We start from the raw sequence: 25,295 nt of genomic DNA, 5'->3' as shown, positions 1-25,295 counted from the left end.
TGAACCCAGTATTGGCTACTGGCGATCATCGAGAAGGCGGCGGAACGACAAAACGGATCTCCAAAACCTAAGAGCTAAGAAAGAAACAGAGCGTCGACCGCGAGAGCGAGAGTTGGAATTAGAGCAGGGGCGTGAGGAAATAGAACTTCGCAGAAAAGAAGAAATGCAACAACAAGAACAGGAATTACGTCTCAAGTTGCAACAACAAGAAGACAAGCTACGCTTGCGACAACGTAAAAGAGAGCTCGAACACGAAAAAGGAAAGCTGAGGCCGACGAGGAACAAATGCGCATAGAAATTGAACTGAGAAGAGGAAGTTCAAGAGCATCTGGGTCTCAAGCAGACGACTTAGTAAGTGTTGGATCAAGACACAATCTAGAAAGAACTGCAAGCTGGGAAAACTCAGTGGCCCAACACTCTGGCCCTAGTCGACCACTATCTCCAAATGTTGTGATCGACCCTCTTAAGAACGTAATACTAGAGAGAGGTGACAAAAGTTCCAGCGCCTAGCCTGTTGTTCCAAACGGGTGTAGGATTTTTCTCAACAAAACTGCAAGATTCGAGAAATCTCAAGAAACCTGAAATCCCTAAATCAATTAGGATAACAAATTCCCAGACGTTTTTTGCCCGAGACGAGTAAGCTACAAGGAACATCAGTGTTCCCAAGCAGGCGGAGAAGCCATTCTAGCAACAGATCGCTGGAGAGCCAAGATCAAACAACAGTGTGCCAAACTACGGCACAGGCAATTTACCAACCGAGTGGTGAACAAGAGGATTACCAAAACTCAAACTAACGGAACTCTCTGGAGATCCCTTGGTGTGGCCCGAGTGGAAAGAACGTTTTGATATCATTGTACATTAACAGCGGCTGAGCGATACTGAGAAGATGCAGTATCTGAAGATTAGCCTCACAGGTCAATCGAAAGCAAACATGTCTGGATGGGTTTGAGCTCAGAGGCATATTATCAAGCTGGGGACATTCTCTGCAAGAAATTTGGCAGATATCGAGTCATAATCGAATCTCAACTCAAGAAGATATACACGCATCCGCCAGTTAGACACGATGACTTCAGTGGCATTGTTTAATTTTCAAATTTAATCACAAAAACGGTTAACGTTTTGACTCGGCTTGGATTTCAGCATGACCTGGAATCGGAGGAAGTTCTGAATTCAGCAACCAGAAAACTTTCACTGCAGCTGAAATAGCAGTGGCTACGACACCTACAGGTTCATCGACTACTAGCAGCGACCTTGATTGTTTTCAAAGTTTGGTTAGAATCAACTGCTTTCACACATGAAGACTTGTTAGACCAGACAAATTCCTAGTTTCAAAACTGCGAGAAACCAAAAACAGGTAATTTTGAATTAAATGCTGATGATTCTATCAAACCAAAGAATTCAGAATGTCAAAGACGGAGAGCACGCAATCTGGATCTGGAGTAACGAGAAATTTAAATCAATGAAGCTGAACGAGCAACGAGAACAGGTGCAGAAGTTCAGACTGCTCCCCTGATCAGAGAAGTTCCAGACCATTGTCCAGATGAGCTCCAGACTATTGTCCAGACTAAAGTGCGCTCAAAATATTGTCCCAGATTAAATTGCGGTCGAAATCACCTCTGATCAGACAAAAGTGCGCTCTAAAATGCCTCTGTTTACACTAAAGTGCGTTCGAAATAGTCTGGTCAGAGAATGATTTTGAACATGAACAAATCTCTCAATATCGTTATAATATGTTCATTTCATCTATCATTTTATCATCTTATATTCAACTAACAAAAAACCAATCCTGAAAGTATTGTTATTGAAAGTAAATTCACCGAAAAAAAATTGGACCGGCGGTTGTTATCAGCTGGATCCCTTGGTTCTGATCAAACCCATCAGCTTTTCAGATGAAGTTCCGATCAGAATGCTGTTTTATTGTTGACTCTTACCCGAGACAACAAAAGTCAGTTAGAAAACAAAAAAAACTTGAAAAAAAATTCGCTCGAATTGTTCTCTGGACAGACTAGTGTGCGCTCAAATCGGCCTCTGATCAGACTAGTGTGCGCTTGAAACTTCCTCTGATCAGACCACCCCAGACGAAAGTGACCTCTGATCAGACCGTCCCAGAACAAAGTGTCCTCTGATCAGGCAAGTTCCAGACCATTGTCCAGACAAAACTGCGCTCGAAGCCTTTCCAGACTACGTAATTCGAGCGCACCGGGAACATGTGTGCGCTCGAAACTCGTCTGATCAGGGGTATCTTTGTTAGATATCAGAGTTTTTCATTCTCTATCAAGAGAACTCTATGGAAGTCGAAGTTGTCGTTTTGTCTTGTGCTTCGTTTTTCGCTTTGAAAAGTTTTATAGGCAGGCCAGTATAAGTAATGGCCTTCGTCTTATGTTACAAAACGGAAGCAAACCAATAACAGTAACTGTGCTCATTACATGACCTCCAAATTGTAAAGTCTTGGCCAGGACTTGCACAAGACTTGTCAAGACTCGCAGTTTGGTTAGAATCAACTGCTTTCACACATGAAGACTTGTTAGACCAGACTAATTCCTAGTTTCAAAACTGCGAGAAACCAAAAACAGGTAATTTTGAATTAAATGCTGATGATTCTATCAAACCAAAGAATTCAGAATGTCAAAGACGGACAGCACGCAATCTGGATCTGGAGTAGCGAGAAATTTAAATCAATGAAGCTGAACGAGCAACGAGAACAGGTGCAGAAGTTCAGACTCTGTTTCGCGTGGTTTCGCGTGAAGACTATGCAGAAATTACAATTGAAAAGTTTACACAAAAAATGACAATTTAATAAGAAAAACCTTTCAGATAATTAGAAGTATATATTTACTTTTTATACTGAATATATACTAAGAAAGTTTCTTCAAATTTATTGAGTCGAATCATGTTTTGGATTAGTTTTAATCCTCAGAGTAATTGTTTTTTTTTATTTCGATGTGAAACAGTGTGCTAAATATTCAGGATTGAGTTTCAATACTTGATCAGTACTTCACCGGTGAAATACACCTCTTAAAATCAGTCTTGTGAAGACATGTCAATACTTGCTCAAATCAATAAAGTCAAATCTTGGCCAAGACTTGAAAAGCATTGAGTCAAGTTTTCACAAAGAATTGACATGTCTTGATTTCTGCGCATTCAAGCAAACTAAACTTTTAAGAAGACATTATGTCAATTAGAAGTTAATGCATTTGAAATTAGTCAAAATTTGATAAACACTTTTTTGGGAAAATTTGCTAATCTGGCCCAACTGCTTCTTAATTGAGCATATACCAACTTAAAATGGCCCATATTGTCATCCCGAAACCAACGTTTTTTTAACGGGCAGAAAAAGTGGCCAAGACTGGTATCTTTGTTAGATATCAGAGTTTTTCATTCTCTATCAAGAGAACTGTGACCCCTGAACAAAGTGACCCCTGATCAGAGAAGTTCCAGACCATTGTCCAGATGAGCTCCAGACTATTGTCCAGACTAAAGTGCGCTCAAAATATTGTCCCAGATTAAATTGCGGTCGAAATCACCTCTGATCAGACAAAAGTGCGCTCTAAAATGCCTCTGTTTACACTAAAGTGCGTTCGAAATAGTCTGGTCAGAAAATGATTTTGAACATGAACAAATCTCTCAATATCGTTATAATATGTTCATTTCATCTATCATTTTATCATCTTACATTCAACTAACAAAAAACCAATCCTGAAAGTATTGTTATTGAAAGTAAATTCACCGAAAGAAAATTGGACCGGCGGTTGTTATCAGCTGGATCCCTTGGTTCTGATCAAACCCATCAGCTTTTCAGATGAAGTTCCGATCAGAATGCTGTTTTATTGTTGACTCTTACCCGAGACAACAAAAGTCAGTTAGAAAACAAAAAAAACTTGAAAAAAAATTCGCTCGAATTGTTCTCTGGACAGACTAGTGTGCGCTCAAATCGGCCTCTGATCAGACTAGTGTGCGCTTGAAACTTCCTCTGATCAGACCACCCCAGACGAAAGTGACCTCTGATCAGACCGTCCCAGAACAAAGTGTCCTCTGATCAGGCAAGTTCCAGACCATTGTCCAGACAAAACTGCGCTCGAAGCCTTTCCAGACTACGTAATTCGAGCGCACCGGGAACATGTGTGCGCTCGAAACTCGTCTGATCAGGGGTATCTTTGTTAGATATCAGAGTTTTTCATTCTCTATCAAGAGAACTCTATGGAAGTCGAAGTTGTCGTGTTGTCTTGTGCTTCGTTTTTCGCTTTGAAAAGTTTTATAGGCAGGCCAGTATAAGTAATGGCCTTCGTCTTATGTTACAAAACGGAAGCAAACCAATAACAGTAACTGTGCTCATTACATGACCTCCAAATTGTAAAGTCTTGGCCAGGACTTGCACAAGACTTGTCAAGACTCGCAGTTTGGTTAGAATCAACTGCTTTCACACATGAAGACTTGTTAGACCAGACTAATTCCTAGTTTCAAAACTGCGAGAAACCAAAAACAGGTAATTTTGAATTAAATGCTGATGATTCTATCAAACCAAAGAATTCAGAATGTCAAAGACGGACAGCACGCAATCTGGATCTGGAGTAGCGAGAAATTTAAATCAATGAAGCTGAACGAGCAACGAGAACAGGTGCAGAAGTTCAGACTCTGTTTCGCGTGGTTTCGCGTGAAGACTATGCAGAAATTACAATTGAAAAGTTTACACAAAAAATGACAATTTAATAAGAAAAACCTTTCAGATAATTAGAAGTATATATTTACTTTTTATACTGAATATATACTAAGAAAGTTTCTTCAAATTTATTGAGTCGAATCATGTTTTGGATTAGTTTTAATCCTCAGAGTAATTGTTTTTTTTTTATTTCGATGTGAAACAGTGTGCTAAATATTCAGGATTGAGTTTCAATACTTGATCAGTACTTCACCGGTGAAATACACCTCTTAAAATCAGTCTTGTGAAGACATGTCAATACTTGCTCAAATCAATAAAGTCAAATCTTGGCCAAGACTTGAAAAGCATTGAGTCAAGTTTTCACAAAGAATTGACATGTCTTGATTTCTGCGCATTCAAGCAAACTAAACTTTTAAGAAGACATTATGTCAATTAGAAGTTAATGCATTTGAAAGTAGTCAAAATTTGATAAACACTTTTTTGGGAAAATTTGCTAATCGGGCCCAACTGCTTCTTAATTGAGCATATACCAACTTAAAATGGCCCATATTGTCATCCCGAAACCAACGTTTTTTAACGGGCAGAAAAAGTGGCCAAGACTGGTATCTTTGTTAGATATCAGAGTTTCTCATTCTCTATCAAGAGAACTGTGACCCCTGAACAAAGTGACCCCTGATCAGAGAAGTTCCAGACCATTTTCCAGATGAGCTCCAGACTATTGTCCAGACTAAAGTGCGCTCAAAATATTGTCCCAGATTAAATTGCGGTCGAAATCACCTCTGATCAGACAAAAGTGCGCTCTAAAATGCCTCTGTTTACACTAAAGTGCGTTCGAAATAGTCTGGTCAGAAAATGATTTTGAACATGAACAAATCTCTCAATATCGTTATAATATGTTCATTTCATCTATCATTTTATCATCTTACATTCAACTAACAAAAAACCAATCCTGAAAGTATTGTTATTGAAAGTAAATTCACCGAAAGAAAATTGGACCGGCGGTTGTTATCAGCTGGATCCCTTGGTTCTGATCAAACCCATCAGCTTTTCAGATGAAGTTCCGATCAGAATGCTGTTTTATTGTTGACTCTTACCCGAGACAACAAAAGTCAGTTAGAAAACAAAAAAAACTTGAAAAAAAATTCGCTCGAATTGTTCTCTGGACAGACTAGTGTGCGCTCAAATCGGCCTCTGATCAGACTAGTGTGCGCATGAAACTTCCTCTGATCAGACCACCCCAGACGAAAGTGACCTCTGATCAGACCGTCCCAGAACAAAGTGTCCTCTGATCAGGCAAGTTCCAGACCATTGTCCAGACAAAACTGCAATCGAAGCCTTTCCAGACTATGTAATTCGAGCGCACCGGGAACATGTGTGCGCTCGAAACTCGTCTGATCAGGGGTATCTTTGTTAGATATCAGAGTTTTTCATTCTCTATCAAGAGAACTCTATGGAAGTCGAAGTTGTCGTGTTGTCTTGTGCTTCGTTTTTCGCTTTGAAAAGTTTTATAGGCAGGCCAGTATAAGTAATGGCCTTCGTCTTATGTTACAAAACGGAAGCAAACCAATAACAGTAACTGTGCTCATTACATGACCTCCAAATTGTAAAGTCTTGGCCAGGACTTGCACAAGACTTGTCAAGTCTCGGACAAAGTTTGAGCAAGACTTGTCGAGTCTTAGTCAAGACTCGATGTTGGCGCCGCTTCAAATCAGCAACAAAAGCCATCAGACCTCAAGAAATAATTTTTGAAACTAACAAAACTTAGCCTTCGTCAAAACTCAAAAATGGCCAAAACTGAAAATTTTTACAAGTTGGGACCGAAATTCTGTACACCCCCACGATTTTTGGAAGGGAAAACCCGATCAACTCGAGTTTATGGCTCAGGGTTAGGGTTACTCCCAAGCCACTCATGAACCCACGTTATTGCATCAGACCAACAAGTGTGGCTATTAGCACCTATATGGTGCAAAATTGTCATTTTCCTTTATTTATTTATTTATCGTTAAATTACTTTAATTGTTTATTTTATGATACTTAAGATGACCATTAAAAATCAAATGCCGTACATTCGAGGCATTTACAGCTACGTTATAATCATCTGTGCTTACGTCAATAAGAGTAAATATTGCAGTAATTTGACGTTTACTATGTAAACAATGACATAAATCACTTTCCTGATTAAACAATCAGAAACAGTTAGCGATGATGTTATAAATGTTAAATTTTTGATTATTTACTTTGTCCGAACTATTTGAATGGTGAAATTCTGTTGCATTTAGAACCCTTAGAAGCTGTTATACAGAGCAGTTGGCTCTCAGATTGAACTAAAATTTGATTCTTTAACAACTTTAGTCTTTTTTGCTAAGTTTTGCAAGATCTTAAAATCTTGCGATTTTTCGGTTACATGAGTTCTCTAAACGAGAAGTTTGCAACATTAATAACCTTGGCTGAATCTTTACAAACATCAGCACGAGTTTAAAAATAGAATATCACTAAGGATTTTCTTAACTTCAATAAACCAAATAAAGTTACATTCCCTTAATACGTCCGAGCGACTAATTGCTTCGACGAGATTGTTAGTCAATCGAACCATGTGAAGAAACAAGCCGACGTAAAACTCGAGAACAGGCTCTGATATACCAGTTCCCATGAGATTCTTGAAAAGCCGCAACATATGGTCCGACGAACCGGACAACAACACGAACAGCAACGAATCTTCCGTTTAATTTGGTTGAACGACCTTTTTTCCCAGAACGAAATCTTAAAGATGGCAGGAAAGAGCCCGATAGACACTGGAAAACAGTTGATTGGAAAACAAGTGGTCAACTGAAGACGCTAGAAAAAAGCAAGCTGACCTACTCAAATTTTTCTCCAGACACCTCACCGAGCTAGAAGGCTACCTGACACAAAACAAAACAATGACTGCCTAAAGTGCATATCGAGCCTTTTTCGAGACGTACGACAACTTTGACGCCAACAAAAAGCAGCAAAGGTTACTATTGAAACCAAAGTATTTAGAAGCTTCCGAGAATCACACCAAGCGTATGTAACCAGAAAAGAGCAAAGTTTTGAGATGGGTAGTTGACAAAATACCATTTCTCCGCCACATCGAAAGGTTTCGCAAAGAGTTCAACGGTTAATTTGAAGACACATTTCGAGCATACAAAACAGTGAAAGCTGCTCTTCCAATTCCGACTGAACTACCAAGTTTGGAGAAGAGGTTAAAAACAGAAAACTTAAGCGAATCCGAAAAACCGACATTGTGTAATCAGGTGGAACGGTTAGTAGAAAAACTAGATGAAACGCGCACAGCAAGGATTGTGGAAACCAAACATCGTTAGTGTCATCTACATCGGCTGGTGATAAAGACCCAAACGAGACCGTAAATTTTACAAGAAATGGAGTATTAAAAAACGATGGAGAGAACGTCGAGATCTCTTCAAGTCATTATGCCACACAGGGAAGCAGAATTGAACCCAGTATTGGCTACTGGCGATCATCGAGAAGTCGGCGGAACGACAAAACGGATCTCCAAAACCTAAGAGCTAAGAAAGAAACAGAGCGTCGACCGCGAGAGCGAGAGTTGGAATTAGAGCAGGGGCGTGAGGAAATAGAACTTCGTAGAAAAGAAGAAATGCAACAACAAGAACAGGAATTACGTCTCAAGTTGCAACAACAAGAAGACAAGCTACGCTTGCGACAACGTAAAACAGAGCTCGAACACGAAAAAGGAAAGCTGAGGCCGACGAGGAACAAATGCGCATAGAAATTGAACTGAGAAGAGGAAGTTCAAGAGCATCTGGGTCTCAAGCAGACGACTTAGTAAGTGTTGGATCAAGACACAATCTAGAAAGAACTGCAAGCTGGGAAAACTCAGTGGCCCAACACTCTGGCCCTAGTCGACCACTATCTCCAAATGTTGTGATCGACCCTCTTAAGAACGTAATACTAGAGAGAGGTGACAAAAGTTCCAGCGCCTAGCCCGTTGTTCCAAACGGGTGTAGGATTTTTCTCAACAAAACTGCAAGATTCGAGAAATCTCAAGAAACCTGAAATCCCTAAATCAATTAGGATAACAAATTCCCAGACGTTTTTTGCCCGAGACGAGTAAGCTACAAGGAACATCAGTGTTCCCAAGCAGGCGGAGAAGCCATTCTAGCAACAGATCGCTGGAGAGCCAAGATCAAACAACAGTGTGCCAAACTACGGCACAGGCAATTTACCAACCGAGTGGTGAACAAGAGGATTACCAAAACTCAAACTAACGGAACTCTCTGGAGATCCCTTGGTGTGGCCCGAGTGGAAAGAACGTTTTGATATCATTGTACATTAACAGCGGCTGAGCGATACTGAGAAGATGCAGTATCTGAAGATTAGCCTCACAGGTCAATCGAAAGCAAACATGTCTGGATGGGTTTGAGCTCAGAGGCATATTATCAAGCTGGGGACATTCTCTGCAAGAAATTTGGCAGATATCGAGTCATAATCGAATCTCAACTCAAGAAGATATACACGCATCCGCCAGTTAGACACGATGACTTCAGTGGCATTGTTTAATTTTCAAATTTAATCACAAAAACGGTTAACGTTTTGACTCGGCTTGGATTTCAGCATGACCTGGAATCGGAGGAAGTTCTGAATTCAGCAACCAGAAAACTTTCACTGCAGCTGAAATAGCAGTGGCTACGACACCTACAGGTTCATCGACTACTAGCAGCGACCTTGATTGTTTTCAAAGTTTGGTTAGAATCAACTGCTTTCACACATGAAGACTTGTTAGACCAGACAAATTCCTAGTTTCAAAACTGCGAGAAACCAAAAACAGGTAATTTTGAATTAAATGCTGATGATTCTATCAAACCAAAGAATTCAGAATGTCAAAGACGGAGAGCACGCAATCTGGATCTGGAAAAGCGAGAAATTTAAATCAATGAAGCTGAACGAGCAACGAGAACAGGTGCAGAAGTTCAGACTGTGTTTCAATTGCCTGAGACTTGGCCATTGGTCAAAGGGATGCAAAAGTAGAACCTGCATTGCATTGTGCCCCATTGTGGACGACAACACAACAAGATTTTGCATAGCAACTTCCGAAATAAGGAGGATACAACAGGTGCCTCAGATGCTACGACAGCAGTAGAAACAATGATCACAAAAATGGGACTCCCAGTAGCGCGTTTAAAATTGGTAAAGGGAAAACACAGCCTGAGCGTGCTGGCAATGTGTGATACGGGATCCTAAATCTCATTCGCGGACAAGTCAACTGTATCTACACTACAGCTGCAAGGCCGAAAAGCGTCTTTGTCAGTAGCAGGAATCCATGGATCACAAAATGTCAAGAAGGAAATTGTGCTGCTAGCTGTTTCAACTCACGAGAAGTCTCGACCCTTGACAAAAGTGCAATTCTATATTCATGAGTAATTGAAGTTGGGTGACTAAATTGTAGATCTCTAGGGGTTGAAACATCGCTACCGACATCTGAGAAAATTGCCAAACCAGAGCCACAATCTAAACGAATTTCAAATAAATATGGACAAGACTGCTGCGACATTCATCACCAATTAGAATTCAAGAAGTCCGACAAAAAAATTGAACCATGGGCAAGAAATCGAAATTAGGATGGGCCTTAAGTGGTCCCCTATCAGCGAAGCCAGCAGCAACTCTTGCTACAACAGCAGTATCAGTATCACAGGACAAGTTACCAAGCCAGTTGAGTAAATGGTGGGACATCAAATCCTAGGTGATGTGACCGGTCATTCGAAGAATGAAGAGAGAACAATCACAACATCTGAGCAAACAACTCAATTCACCGTTGAAAGATACGAAGTTGAACTTCTATGGCGAAAAGATGAACTGAAGTTACCAAATATCTTCTACTCTGCTTTGGGGCAACTCAAGTCCCTAGAACGACACCTAGAGAAAAATGATATGTTGCGAAAGCGTTATCAGGAAACCATTGACACTGACGTCAAAGCTGATTAAGTCCGCAGAGTTGAACAGGTTGAACTGACCGAAACCAGAGACAAGCTTCAGTGGTACTTGCCACATCGTCTTGTCATCAACCCTCTCAAACCCGAAAAATTCAGAAGAGTTTTCATCGCGGCAGCAAAGTACCAATGTGTAGCCCTGAACGACAAACTAAACTTCTATCTGGACCAGACCAGTTGCAGAGTCTAATCGGAAATATTTTTCGCTTCCGAGAACACCAAATAGCACTTTCAGCCATCATAGAACCAATGTTTCTTCAGGTTGCTGTCCCAAGCGATGAAAACCGATGTTTACGATTTCTCTGGCGAGAAGATTCAGAGCAGAGGCTTGAAGTCTACGAGTATACACGACACGCTTTTGGGGTGAAGAGCTCAACGACTTGTGCAAAATACGCTTTGCATCAAGTGGCGAAAGATAACGCGAAAGCAGACAAAAATCTTGTCAAAACTGTTCAGCGAAATTTCTACACGGACGAGTTCCTCAAGTTAGGCAGAACACCCCAATAAGCAATCGAAATCTTCCAAAAAGTTCAAAACCTCCTTAGCAACGGTGGATTCAATTTGACGAAAAGGATAACAAAGAAGTCACATGAACAAGGATAACGAGTGACGCAAAAGTCAAGTCCCAAATCCCAGAGGCAGACAGATCAACGAAAGTTGTGAAAAACTTCCGAGGCCAAGCCACAATCATCATCAAAACTTGGACTGCACTAGAATGTAGACACAGACAGTCTCATGGTATGTCATGGGACTGAGCAGAAAGTTCCAGCAAAATAACTCAGAGAATTGTCTTATTCTTTGTCTCAGCCGTGTTCGACTCAACTAGGATATGTTCACCCTTCACGATAAGAATGCGGTTACTACTGAAAAGCATTTGGGCATAATGTGACAAGCTAGGACCACTAGGCAGATATTGCTAGAAATTGATGCCAGAATTGACAAAATCTATCATTGGACAGATTCAGCTACAGTCTTAAAGTGGCCACAGTCAGCTCACAAGAAAAACTGGAAAACTCTTCCATGGATTAATGGGGACATGCTAAAGGCATCGAAAACCCAGCATATATTGGCAAAAATAGGGCAAAAATAGGGCAAAAAATGTCCATCGAAGGTCTCAAGGAGTCCGGGTGGTTAAACGGGTCGGCATGGCTCCAGACAGATGAAGAAAGGAGGCCAAAGCCGTGGTTGCAATTGAACGAAGTTGAAGGTGACCAAGTTACAAGTACTGCAGCCACAGAAACTGAACTATACCAACTATTCGACTGGAGAGGAAACAGTAACTTCCGCCGAGTTAGGATTTTTTTCCTACTTCATGAGGTTAACGACGAAGCAGAAGGGGCCCTCTCAAAGCAGACGAAAACCATCCATCACAAAAATACTGTATCGATTTGTTCAAAACGAAAGCTTCCCGAATGTTTCAAGGTCGATACCAAATAGCAACGAAATCTTAAAAACATTGCAAATTCTTGGTCTTCATTTAGGAGGATGGAACAATGCAGTAAAAATTCGACTAAAGCATTAAAACCTTGATTACAATTCAAAACATCCAATACTATTGACAGAAAAACAGCCAGTTGTATAACTTCTGTTGGAGAAAGCACATCGAGACAAACTACACGAGGGCAGAGAATACGTATGCAACATGCTCCAACAAGGTTAGTGGATCATAAAATTAAGAGATGCACCCAGGGAAATCAAATCGAGATGTGTCAAATGCAGGCACAGGAACGCCAACCCAATTCATTCACCCATGGCAGACCTACCCCGAGAGCGACTTGATGATCATGTGTTCCCATTTACCCATGCCGTAGTGGATTACTTCGGACTCATCAAAGTTAGGTTCTTACGACGTTACGACGTACCATGAAGAGATGGTGCTGCCTCTTCGCTTGTCTAACAACGAGAGCAGTGCACATCGAAGTCGCACAGTCGTTGGACACCGAGTCATGTCTAGTTGCAGTGACAAGATTCCTTGCAAGACGTGGCTACCCAAGTATCATCATCAGCAGCAACGGAAACAATTTCATTGGAGCAGCCAACGAGCTGAAAGCATTCAAGAACAAGAGGGGTAAAGTTAAGATAGAGAGTGACTTAGCACAGAAATAAATTGTTTGGAAATTCGGTCCTTCTCGAGCTCCTCACTTTGGTGGAATCTGGGAAAGACTGGTTCAAAGTTGCAAGAAGGTCATGATTGCAATCTTGGACAACCGAAGCCTCCACACGAAGTTTTCAGCACTACAATGTGTCTTGTAGAGCAGACTCTCAACGCAGAATACCTGACAGCGGTAGGTGACGATCCAGACGACCTGACACTACTTACACCAAATCATTTCTTACTAGGACGAGAGGACGCGAATGCATCATTCATTCCATCCAGTGAACGCTACAATGACATGAGAAAATCCTTCAAAAGGACAAAAGCTTATGCGGACATGATTGGGAGAAGATAGACTCGCGAATACCTTCCAGAGATCGAACTGGTCAAAAGAACATGTGCGAAACCTGAAAGAAGGTGAACTTGTTTGGCCAAAAGATGACTCTGTGAAACGATGTGAGTACAAACTGGGAGGAATCATTGAGATCTTTCCTGGCAATGACGGTGTTGTGAGATCAGCGAGAGTCAAAATGGCACATGGAGATCTAAACTGGTCAGAGGTGAAGTTAGCGCCAGTATTCTACGATGGTGTTTCCAAGATCAGAAGAGGGCCGGCAATGTTGGCGCCACTTCAAACCAGCTACAAAAGCCATCAGACAGCAAGAAGTAACGTCTGAAACTGAAAAAACTTAGAAGTCGTCAAAACTTAAAAATGATCAAAACTGAAAATTTTTACGAGTTGGGACCGAAATTTTGTACAACCCCACGATTTTTGGAAGGGAAAATCCAATCAAGCCGAGGTTATGGCACAAGATTAGGGTTACTTATAAGCTACTCATGGACCCAACAAACGTTTTTGCATCAGACCAACAAGTGTGACCATGATGCTTAAGGTGACCATTAAAGGTCAAATACCGTACATTTGAGGCATTTACAGCAACGTTATAACATTCTGTGCTTATGTCAATGAAAGTAGGTATTGCAGTATTTTGAAATTTACTATTAAAATAATGAAATAAATCAATTACTTGTTTAAACAATCAGAAACAGCTGGCGATGATTTTATAAATGATAACTAATTGATTATTTATTTTGACCAAATTGTTTGAATAGTGAAAATATGTCGCATTTAGAACCATTAGAAACTGCTAAACAGAGCAGTTGGCTCTCAGATTGGACTAAAATTTGATTCATGATCAACTTTAGTCTTTTTCGCTAAGTTTTGCCAGATTTTAAGATCTTGCGAGTTTTAAATTAGTTGAGCTTTCTTAACGAGAATTTAGCAACATTACTAACATTGGCTGAAGCCTTACAAACGGCTGAGAAAAAAGATTATCTGTAGAAACGGCCTTACAAAAGATTTTCTGAATCTGTATGTGCCGGGTTGCCTCTACGGTCAAAAAATAAACGTTAAAATTACGGTGTCTAAAAGTTTTTAATTGAAACTTTAGTTAATAGGCATATTCTTTGGTGCAACCTTTGGGAAAAGAGAAACAGTTTCTTTTTTGTCGGTTTTTCATTCTTGTTGTTTTTTTTGCTAGTCATGTGGTTTTATCTGAAAATTGTTTGTTTGAAGATTTACATGTCCAGAAATTTCAGACAGATGTTGATCAGTAAAAAATGCAGCTCAAATTTGATTGCAATCAAAAAAGTCTAACTCTGATTCTACTAACTCTCATGGTTCCACTAAAACTCAATTCGTTCGTCACAATAGTAGTTTCGTGATAGAGGAGAAATCTGTGTTGATATTGGGTTCTATTTCCCAAAATTATTTTTTGCGTAATAGTATCGGTATTGTTGTACTGGAATTCGATATGTACTGAGTTGTGATTTCGCTTGGCGAAATTCAATTTTGTTTTGTGTTGGAATTTGCGTGATTTCGCGATGTACAATTGTGTATATTTTTGTATATTGAAATTTGGTCATTTTGAGGCCAATTTAATGTGATATTTGCACCCCAATACAAGCGTTAGTTGAATCTGACTAGAGATTCGCTTAGCAAACGACTAGAGATTAAGTGTAGCTTGATCCAAGCTGTTTTGTGGAGTGGAAATTATAAAGAAATAGAGAAAACTGAACACTGAATAAAATCAATTGAGAAGGAGAATTGAAATTAACCTTCAATTTGGTCCTACTTTATATTTACAAAGAAAAGGAAGATCTCTGTGTGTACAGACAATGATTCATGTCATCAAATTTAGAAAACTGAACAATTACTAACTTTTCCTCAAATCACAAACGAAAATTGAGATTAATTTAATAAAGAGCAATTTGAAATAAGATGAAAATTTAATGAAGAGCGCCACAAAGAAAAGATTTATATAACTTGAAATGTGCTTATGTATCACTCTTCCCTCTTTACGAAATAAACAAAGGTACAGTTAATTTATATCAAAAAATTAATAAAATAAGTACTGGCTAATATAAGTAACAAAATATGCGTTTTGATAAGTTTGTATTTTCAAATACATTAATCTGAATCAGAATCCGCAGCAAATTCAGCCTATCTCACAGTCATATTGGTGAACATCTGCTGAACGTTTTCCAATTGTAAGTTTACTTCGGGACCTTCAGGATTTTGCTCAGTGGTTTTTTTTATATTGGAGATAATTCTTTTGCTCACAGTTTGCTGCTGTTTAATTAATTGACGTATTTCTGATCGGATGCGTTGTTTTTGCTGTGGCATTCGGAGGGCGGGATTGGGTCGAATTGTTGGTTGACCGGACTCAGTTATTGAGTGCTATGTGAGTTGGCTTTTGCTTGTTGATTGTTGATTGGTGTTGGTTGTCTTCTGCTTTCTTTTCGGTCCTTGTGGCGATGGTTTTTTTGTGATTGGCTCTGCAATTGTAGATGTGTTTTGTTGATCTTGAATATGCAGCGCGGTTGGACATAGTTTTTCGGCATTATTGGCCTTCGAACTCGCAGCGCGCGAGAGATGTTCGAGCGGAAAGAGGAAACAAAACTCGAATCATTTGTACTTTGGCGATGTTTTATTTTTTTACTTGTGGCGTCTCTAGCTTGCTTCTGTTTCAGTTCCTGCGTTGTGTTTCCTGTCGGAGCCTTTGGCTGCGGTGCACATACTCTTCGAGATCAGTTTGCCGCTCGGCTATTATCCCAATTTTGGCTGCATTACGTATTGTTACTTCCCCGCCCTTTAATTATCCAGGTTTGGCTATCTTTTTTGATCAATGACAAACCTGGAGCCAAAACAGTGTAAAAAACCATTTGGACTCTTTTTCGATCTTTTGTTGTTTGGTTTTTTCGAGGTTAAGGGACAGAGATGCCTCGTTTTTTCTTGTTTCTTCTTTTTGCCGTCTATGCGGCGTGTCTGCTTGAACTCAATATCGCTTGGGAATGCATCCTCCCAGCGGTCCTCTGGAGTGATTTCGTCCCACCGAACTGTTTTTAGATCGATATTTATATATATTTAATACGGTTTAATATATCAGAGTATTTAGGTTTGGTTCTGTATTTGTATTACTAAAAGGAGCATTTGATTTGCAACCAAAATGGGTCTCAAATGGTAAAAGATTGATTGTCTTTTCACATCATTTTGTAGTTGGTAGACTTTCGAAATTTTTGAAGCCTTTCAATTGAGTCGATTTCGCATCGCAATTTTAACACATGCTAAAAGGCTATATATGGTTTGAACGCGCCTCTCTACTCGCCCATTTGCTGTGTGATCCTGAATTGGAGTTTCAATGACCTTTATATTTCTTTGATCATAAAATGATTTAACTTGCTGACCGATTTGATACTTAGTTTGATCTATTACTATTGCACGTGGTAGGCCATGCAAAAATACATTATCTTGATGGCACTTTGAAAAATTTTCTGCTTCGCTCTATTGTATACATCCGCAGTTCGAAACTTTGAAAAACGAAGGCAACGACGTATTTGGTGTTTCTCGTTGTAAATAGGGCCGCGAAAAATCTATCTGATTTTCTTCATTAGGAAATTTACTTCTATTTAATGGTGCCCCTTTGGTAGAATAATAGAGTCTAAATTATACCAATTTTGACGCATGGATTACATGTTGCCGTTTTGAACAGCAAATCTTGATGCATATTTGGCCACCATGCGTAGATAGCCATATCAGTCATATCCCAGCTTCCTGGATGCGTTGCGTGTATGGCTTCTATGTACGTATAGTTTATCGAGTTTGGTTTGGCAATCTCGTCATCTACGCAGACACAGTCGTTCTTCAGGTGAGGATCTTTCCAGTGACTGAGAATATAGGGTGAGATCTGCTTATATCTGACCTGGATATAAGTGTTGATACAGTCACGGATTTCTTTCAATATGGCTACTTTTGAAGTCAAACTTGCCATCAGGGTACAGAGAAAACTGTTCGAGAGTGGGAAACCAAACGATTCTGAATGGGGATAATCTGTTAATGTAGGCGTGTTCTTTACGATTGTTGTATTGGTGCCAGCGTGGACGGTGTTGTAGTTGTCTATTGGACGTTAGAAGCTCCGGCCTTGTCAGCGAATCTCACCTTTGATGGTCTTGCCTATCGGATATTGTGAAGCGTTTTGTCGTCAGATTTCAACATCATCAGATGTGATTGAAATGTATTTGCAATCTTTTAAAGATAGAATTAGATGGAGGCAACAGAATTCCAGAGTGATTAGAGGTAAAAATCGAGTTAGGAATGTTTGTTGTGTGGGTGAAAGTTGTAGAATTCAAGCAAATGGAATTTATTTTGGTATTCAAGTTGTCTTTGACACTGTTTTTGGAACAATTGTGCTTCTGCGCCCTGAATTCGCTACATATTTTGTCGCTGGTATTTAAACTTCTTGAGTTCAATTTAAATGTCTCTTTTTGTTCTGCAAAATTGCATATTTTCAGTTAATAAAAAGAAAGCGCTTCGCGCTACACTTGGTTGCGGCTAATTTTGCAAACATGAATTAATCATCATATGTTGATTTTTTAGCGGTTTCTGGTTGCGGGTCACGCAAGATGTAATCCATCAAAACCTTTTTTCAACCAGAGGATGATCAATTGCAAAATCAATAGGAAGTAGTCGGTCAACTCATCTATTATATGATTTGTCGGCTCTTTTTAAAGCATAAAAGAGATTAAAGCTCTATGATCAACAAAAAAGTGATAAAAACATTTACCGTAAAGGTAAAATTTCGAGTGTTCTATTGATAAAATTACACCTAGGAGCTCAAGCTCTTTGAAACTATCTTCAACTGTGATGAGGATGCAACAGCTTGTCAGCCATCAGGTGTACTTTATTCGAGAGCAGATCCGAGACTTTGTCTTGAAGTGTCACAATTTATGCATGTCTCCAAAATTGCGTTAAAGAGCTTACTTTTGGTAGATTCAGCTATTTTGCTTTTATTTGATTGAAATGATTTTCATATACGTCAGTCCAGATGAATTTTGATTTTTATCTATTAAAAATGACCGTAGGGGTGGAAAAGTTTTTTTCAAATTTTGCCATAAATATACCATGATGATGAGCATCACCCATAAATGATCTCAATTTTTCTTAAATTTGTCGGTGCCTTAAGTTGTTGAAGTGCAACCGTTTTATTTGTTAATGTTGTTGTTCCCAATTGGGTGATTCGGTGGCCGTGCCAAACAATTTGCGTTTTTGCAAAATGACAATTTGCTAAACTGATTCTGAGATTCTCATCATCCAATTTTCACGATTTAAGACATTTTGTTACAAGTGGAGGCATTTTAATACAGTTTGTAAGGAATATTCAAATTTTCATCTAATGACAATTAAGATATCGTCAATCGTCAAGTAGTCAAAAATTATTAGTGAGTCCTGTCAAAGTTCAGTTAACAGCTTTTTGAACTTCGGCTGGCATGTCTTTTGAGCCATAAAACACTGTTTTGAAACGGTAAATGCCAGTCATATCACCGCTTACCAATTAAGAGTTACAATGATGGGCCGTATCGGCGTGTAGAATTAATTAGCTAAAAATGTAATCAAATTCAAGGGTCCTGAATCATACTGGCTCCTGCGGCGCGGCGCGTTTAATTAGCGTTTGTCAAATCATTTGAATTAAAGAGTCAATGTCAGGCATTTGGTAGTTGTTTTTGTGGATGGATTTCTTTGAAATCTTCGACTTCAGAGCTATTTCAATTGATTGATCCTTTTAGACTGTGATGGCTATAGATGAAATGAGATATTGATCTACACAGTTCGACATCTTTTCAATGTGATCTTCGTTTGATAATTATTCGAGTTCAATTTTGACTTTCAGTTGTAGATGAATTGGTACCTTTCATCCTTTTTGGTGCGTGACTTTTTAGTTTCCATGGATTTTTTACTGTATGATGTTTTGATTTGCCGATCTGTTTTGTTTTTTGTTGAGTGAACTTTACTGCTATTGACATTTTGATTGTAGATTGATGGTTAACATTATTTATCTCGATGTTGGGACAACGTAGAAGACTTGGAGCAATTATAAAAAAAATTCGTTAATTATGTTGTCCTTATTGCTGTTTTCGGAATGTTCGTGCTATTGCTCCGCGAATTCACGAAATAACTTGTGGTAGGTAGTCAAACTATTTCCGTTTGTTTAATTGCATCTTTTCGCTCTTCAAAATCCGTATAATTTTTGATATTAAAGAGAAAGCCTTTCGCGCTACCTTTGGCTGAATCTAATTTCGCAACAATGCTTTGCTCATTATATGTTTTTGTTTAAGCGAATTCTTGCTGAGGATTGCGCGAGATGTAATCCACCAAAGCCAATTTTGAGCCATGAAGATGATCAATTGCAAAGTCCAAGTAGTTGGTCAATCCATCTATTATATGGTTTGTTGACTGTTTTTGACGCATAATAGAATAAAAGCTCTTTTATCAATAATAATGGTATAAACTATTTTACCGTAGAGGTAAAATTTAAAGTGCCCTGTTGACCAAACTACACCTACGAGCTCAAGTTCGTTAATGGTATATCCTTCCTCAACTTTGATGAGGATACGCTAGGCAAACGCAACAGTTTGCTGGCCGTGAGGTGTACGTTGTTCGAGAGCAGATCCGAGACCTTTTCTTGAAGGGTCATAATTTTAACCTGTTTTTAGATTCAAGTTAAAGTGATTATTTTCGATAGATTCAGCTATTTGAATTAATTTGATTGAAATGATTTTCATATTGGTCAATGTTTTTGTGTTTTTTATAATGGTCGCATGGGGTGGCAAAGTTGTGATAAATTTGGCATAATTTACCAAGATAAAGAACAGAACTCAAAAATGATCACAACTCCTTTAAACTCGTCGGTGCATTAATATGTTGAATTGCAGCTTCAGTTCGGGTTTCTGCAAAATGACATTTTGCTAAATTGATTCTTAGATTTTTCAACTACTGACAATCAAGATATCGTCAAAAAGGCAAAACGTATAAGTAAGTCCTGTCAAATTGCAGTTAATACCTTTTCGAATTTCTGCTAGCATCTCTGTTGAACTATAAAACCTTGTATTTCCCAGCAATTTTAGCGCTTAATGATTTAAAGTTACAATGGCGGGCCGTATCAGCGTCTAAATTTAGTTGGCTACAAGCTGATTGTGAATCAAGCGTCGTGAAATATGCTGTCTCTTGTGGCGCGTTTCATAGCGTTTTTCACATCGTTTTGAATTAAATAGTCAAAGTTAGACATTTGGTAACTGTTTTGTGGGTGGATATAATTAAAACCTTCGATTCCAGATCTAGTTTATGTGATTGAGCCTTTCTGACTGTGATAAATATATGTGAAATGAAATTTTAGTCTATACAATTCGACAGTATTTCAATATGGTCTTTGTTTAAGGATTTTTTGTGTTCAGTTTTGGCTTTCAGTTGTAGATGAATTGAGACTTTCCATCCTTTTTGGTGTGTGACTTTTTAGTGTCTATGGAGTTTTTAATTTACTGTTTGATGCTTTAATTTGCCGTCTCTTGCTATTAGTTGCGTGAACTCTATTGCTGTTTACCTTCTAAAGGTAGAATGATGGTCAATATTATTAATCTCGATGTTGGGGCAAGGCTGTAGAGTTGGAGTGGTTGGAAAAAAATTCGTTAAATATGTTGTAATTAATGCTGTTTTCAGAATATTCGTGCTTTTGCGCCACGAATTCACCACATAATTTGTGGCTGGTATTTAAACTATTTCCGTTTGGTTTAAATGCATCTTCTTGCTCTGAAAAATCCGTATAATTTTTGGTATCAAAGAGAAAGCGCTTTGCGCTACCTTTGGCTGAGTCTAATTAAGCAACAAAGAATTGTTCATCATATGTTGATACATTAGCGGCCTCTTGTTGAGGATCGCGCGAGAAGTAATACAGCAACTCCATTTTTGAGCCAGGAAGATTATCAAGTGTAAAGTCAAAGAGAAGTAGTAGTTCAGTCCACCTATTATATGGTTTCTTGGCTGTTTTTTCACGCATATTAGAAAAAAAAGCTCTATGATCAATAAAAACATTATAAAAATTTTTATTTTAGAGGTAAAAATTAAAGTGTTCTATTGACCAGACTACACCTACGAGCTCAAGTTCGTTAATACTGTATCCTTTTTCAACTGTGATGAGGATATGCAAGGAGAAAGCAACAGTTTGCCAGCCATCAGGTGTACGTTGTTTCAGAGCAGATCTGGGAACTTTTCTTGAAGCGTCTCACTTTATTTGTGTCTCCAGATTTGCGTTAAAGTGTTTATTTTCGTTTTTTCTCGGTAGGTTCAGCAATTTTTCTTTAATTCCATTAGAATCATTTTCACGTTCGTCAGTCTAGACGAATTTTTTTCTATTAATAATGGTCGTAAGGGGTCGCAAAGATGTGAAAAATTTGGAATAAATTTGCCATGATGACGAACATCACGCATAAATATTCTTAACTTTTTTTAAAATTTCTCGGTACCTTAAGTTGTTGAAGTGCAGCCGTTGTTTTATTTGCTAACGTTGTTATTCCCAATTGGGTGATTCGGTGGCCGAGCTATTCAATTTGTGTATTTGCAAAACGAAATTTTGCCAAATTGATTCTTAGATTCCTGTCATCCAATTTTCGGAGACATTTGGTTACAAGTTGCAAGCGCTATTCGATCTTTCATCTACTGACAATTAGGATATGGTAAAGAAGGCAAAATTTCTGAGTGAGTCCTGTCAAGGTGAAGTGAACAGCTTTTCGAACTTCCGCTGGCAAGTCTTTTGAGCCAAAAAATACTGTTTTGAAACGGTATGTGCCAGACATATCAGCTCTTCATAAAGTAAATTTACAATTGTGGGCCGTATCAGTGTTTAGATTTAATTGTCTTCAAACGTATTGTAAATCAAGCGCAGTGAAATTTTCTGTCTCTTGTTGCTCGTTTCATAGCATTTTACAAATCGTTTTGAAAAAAGAGTCAAGGTTAGGAATTTTGATCCCCTGTTTTTGTGGATGAATATATTTAAAAGCTTCGAATCCAGAGCTACTTTAACTGATTGAGCCTTTTTAACTGTGATGAATATGGTGAAATAAAATATTCGTCTATACAGTTCGACAGTTTTTCAATGTGATCTTTGTTTAATGATTATTCGGGTTCATTTTTCATTTTCAGTTGTAGATGAATTGGTTTTTGTTTGATTTTTTTTTGGTGTGTGACTTTTTAATTTCTATGGAAATTTTAATTACTGTATGACGTTTTGATTTGTCGACTCTAGTTATTTATTCCAGGAACTCTTCTGCTATTGACTTTTTAATGGCACATTGATGGATAATACTATTTCGATCGATGTTAGGGCAAGGTTTTTGCACTATTGTTATGCCTAGTTGATTGAATAATTCGCGTCCTAGAATAGGTTTAAACCCATCTGCAACTATGGGTATCTCTGCACCTGGAATTTGTCAATCGTTAAATTTAATTGGTGTTTTCAATGTTCCCAGAGTATCCACTTTGTCATTTGAAAAAAAACACTATTTCTATGGGTTTTTTCTCCGAGCATATTGCTTGTATTCATTTATATTTGATGTGTTTCGCGGGTGACAGAATAATTATGGTACATCCAAGAATCAAAAAGCAATTAACAATCTGTGTTGCCAATTTTGAAGTTCAAGTTTAGCAGTGCGATTTCATTTGAGTTCTTTTCTAGCATTGAAACATAATTGTCCTCAGAATACTAATATTGAGAATTGTACTGTTCATTGTAATTATAGAAACTTAAGTTCTAATCATTTAATCCAAATACTATCTGTATTTTCGTGATTTTCTCGGTTATTCACTTCTCGGATTTCCCTATTGTGTGTTTTTGAATGTGTTTTGTTTTTTTTTCCTACAAACCTTCGCAAAGGGTTTGAGTAGACCACTGTGATTACACTTCTAACCCATGGCGATGCAGACCAGACGGTTTTTGGGTGTCCAATTCTTTCCACAGTTGCTGCAGAGGCCATTTGGTTCGCGATTGAAGGATTTTATGCCTCTTAGCTGGGGACGTGCTGTCGCGCCGCGAAATCATTTGATTTGTTGATCTATGTTTACACCGCCTGTTTTGTTAGAGGAAATTCGTTGTTGGTTTTGATGTTCCATTTCCATGTTGACAGCAATTCTGCGCGCTCTCTCCAGTTCCACTGTATCGCATAGTAGTTCTCGTTAAAAATCATCGTGTAAACTGTTTGTTATAAAAATGTTTCGCGTTATGTCGTATCCGCGGTTCTCAAAATTACAATTTTGGGCTGGTTCTTTCAGGGTGCTGTAGAATTGTTCAACTGTCCCACCTATTTTTCTGTTTTCTAGAAAAGAAAACATATCGGTCAAATTTTATGTTGCGGGTTGGATGAATGTTAATCCTAGCATTTCCCACAATTTTTGCGTTCTGAGATCGTAGATATTGTCGCTGAGGTGTCCATTGTGATGTTTGCGCGGGGCAATATTGCTTTAACTTGTTTTCGCCATTTCTCCCATCGAATGGGTGGTTCGGTTGCGGCTCGATGGGATTAATGGGGGAAATATTTATTTTTTACTCGCCTGAAAATTACCCTACAAAAAGTTGTAAGATTACGGCGGTAATTAGGGTAATAGTGAGTAGATTGATATAGATGGATAGTCAAGAACTAGTCGAGATTTGATGGTTTGGACACCAAGGAGAACCAGCTGAGGATGTAGCTCGTTCTTCGAGCATGGGGGTGGGGGCTAAAACAATGGAAGATTAGGGATTGCAAGGCGGATACCCCAATTACCCCCTAAAAATTAATACATTAATTGATACCTTTGTATGGAATAACTTAATCGATGTACAAATCTCAAAAAATTTTAGCTTCGTTTATAAATTTTGTGGCTGCAAGAATGAGTACTAGAGTATTTTTGCTTTGACGGAGGAGATTTTGGTCTTAGAAGCTTGAAAACATTTTATTTCTTTTCTTTTTGAAAACAACGATTGACAGGCCAGGTGCTTTTGCTATCTATTGCTGAAATCGCACTATAATGTTGCACTTGTTTAAGGTGCGGAGTGAAATATGACACGATTGACCCCAGGTGTCACCGCTAAAAATCGCTAAAAGATGTAAGATTTGCGGTGAATTTGAGAAAAAGTTTAAGATTTGCGTTCAATGCGATGAATGCGGTGAAAAAAAACTTTTAAGCTGTGAAATTTTTTTCAGCATTTAAGCGGTGAAAGAAAATTTTTCGCCGCTACATGCAGTGTGCGGTGAAAAAAAGTTCACCGCAACCAGCAGAATGTTGTGAAAAAAAATTTTTTCACCGCTACCAGCAGAATCGCAAATCTTACAAATATTCACCGCGCTAACTTCAACGCTTATCTTACATTCACAGGAAATATCATTGAAGTAAGTGACAGATGGCGCAGTGGATTATGAAGTTGGTGACACGCATGAGGTAGAGGTTCGAACCCTTGTACGTCAGTTTCTTTTTTGTGAGAATTCCGGTGAATGCGGTGAAAAAAATTTTTCACCGCAAAATTCAACGCAATTCTTACAAAAATTCACCGCTTTCAGCGCATTCAACGCTAAAAGACGCGGGCGCTTTGCGGTGAAAAAAGTTTTTTTTTCACGGCTATTTACCGCTAATCTTATATTATTTTTGTCAAAATCTCGACCCGGGGACGCTCATTTTTTGTTTCAGAGTTTTACTAAGTACACCTCTCGTTTACTTGAAAAAGACTAGATTTGTATTTTGACTCGGAAATTGACCTGTGTTTAATACGGACTACAAGATTGAAATTGAAGAACTGATATGCGTTTTGACTAAAGTGATAAATTATTGGAATCAAAAATTAGTCATATACAAGGCATCCAGTCGCGGGAACTGCAAATAAGAATAGACAATTCGTTTCCGAAGCCCGAAGCGAATCAATTATCATCAAACTAAGAGGAAGACTGTCCCCATAAAGCAGAAGAAAATTGAAAATCTCATACCGTCTCACAGATAACATTAGATAACAAGACAATAAAAATCATCGCTTTTACCGGAATAATTTCTTTATTCTAGCTCAACTTAAACCAATGCCCAGCCAAAACTGCTATTTCATTTGATGTCATGAGATAAATGTATTACACTTATTCAGCCCGTTTTTTGTCAAAATTATCACAAAAATCATTATTCTGCACAATATGAAGCATCGACTGGAATTTGGCT

General features: G+C 38.6%; 1 protein-coding gene across 1 annotated transcript in view; it reads right to left on the bottom strand.

Annotated features, from left to right (window-relative positions):
• LOC142352014 (uncharacterized) overlaps positions 1-25,295 on the bottom strand; it is a 92,673-nt gene that overhangs the window by 60,126 nt on the left and 7,252 nt on the right. The gene's annotated exons all lie outside the window — the stretch shown is intronic.

This window comes from Convolutriloba macropyga, chromosome 13 (assembly GCF_964194025.1).
Source record: "Convolutriloba macropyga chromosome 13, txConMacr16.3, whole genome shotgun sequence".
Classification (NCBI taxonomy): Eukaryota; Metazoa; Xenacoelomorpha; order Acoela; family Convolutidae; genus Convolutriloba; species Convolutriloba macropyga.
Note: the sequence above shows the minus strand (reverse complement) of the source record. Positions and strands in the feature narration are given on the sequence as shown.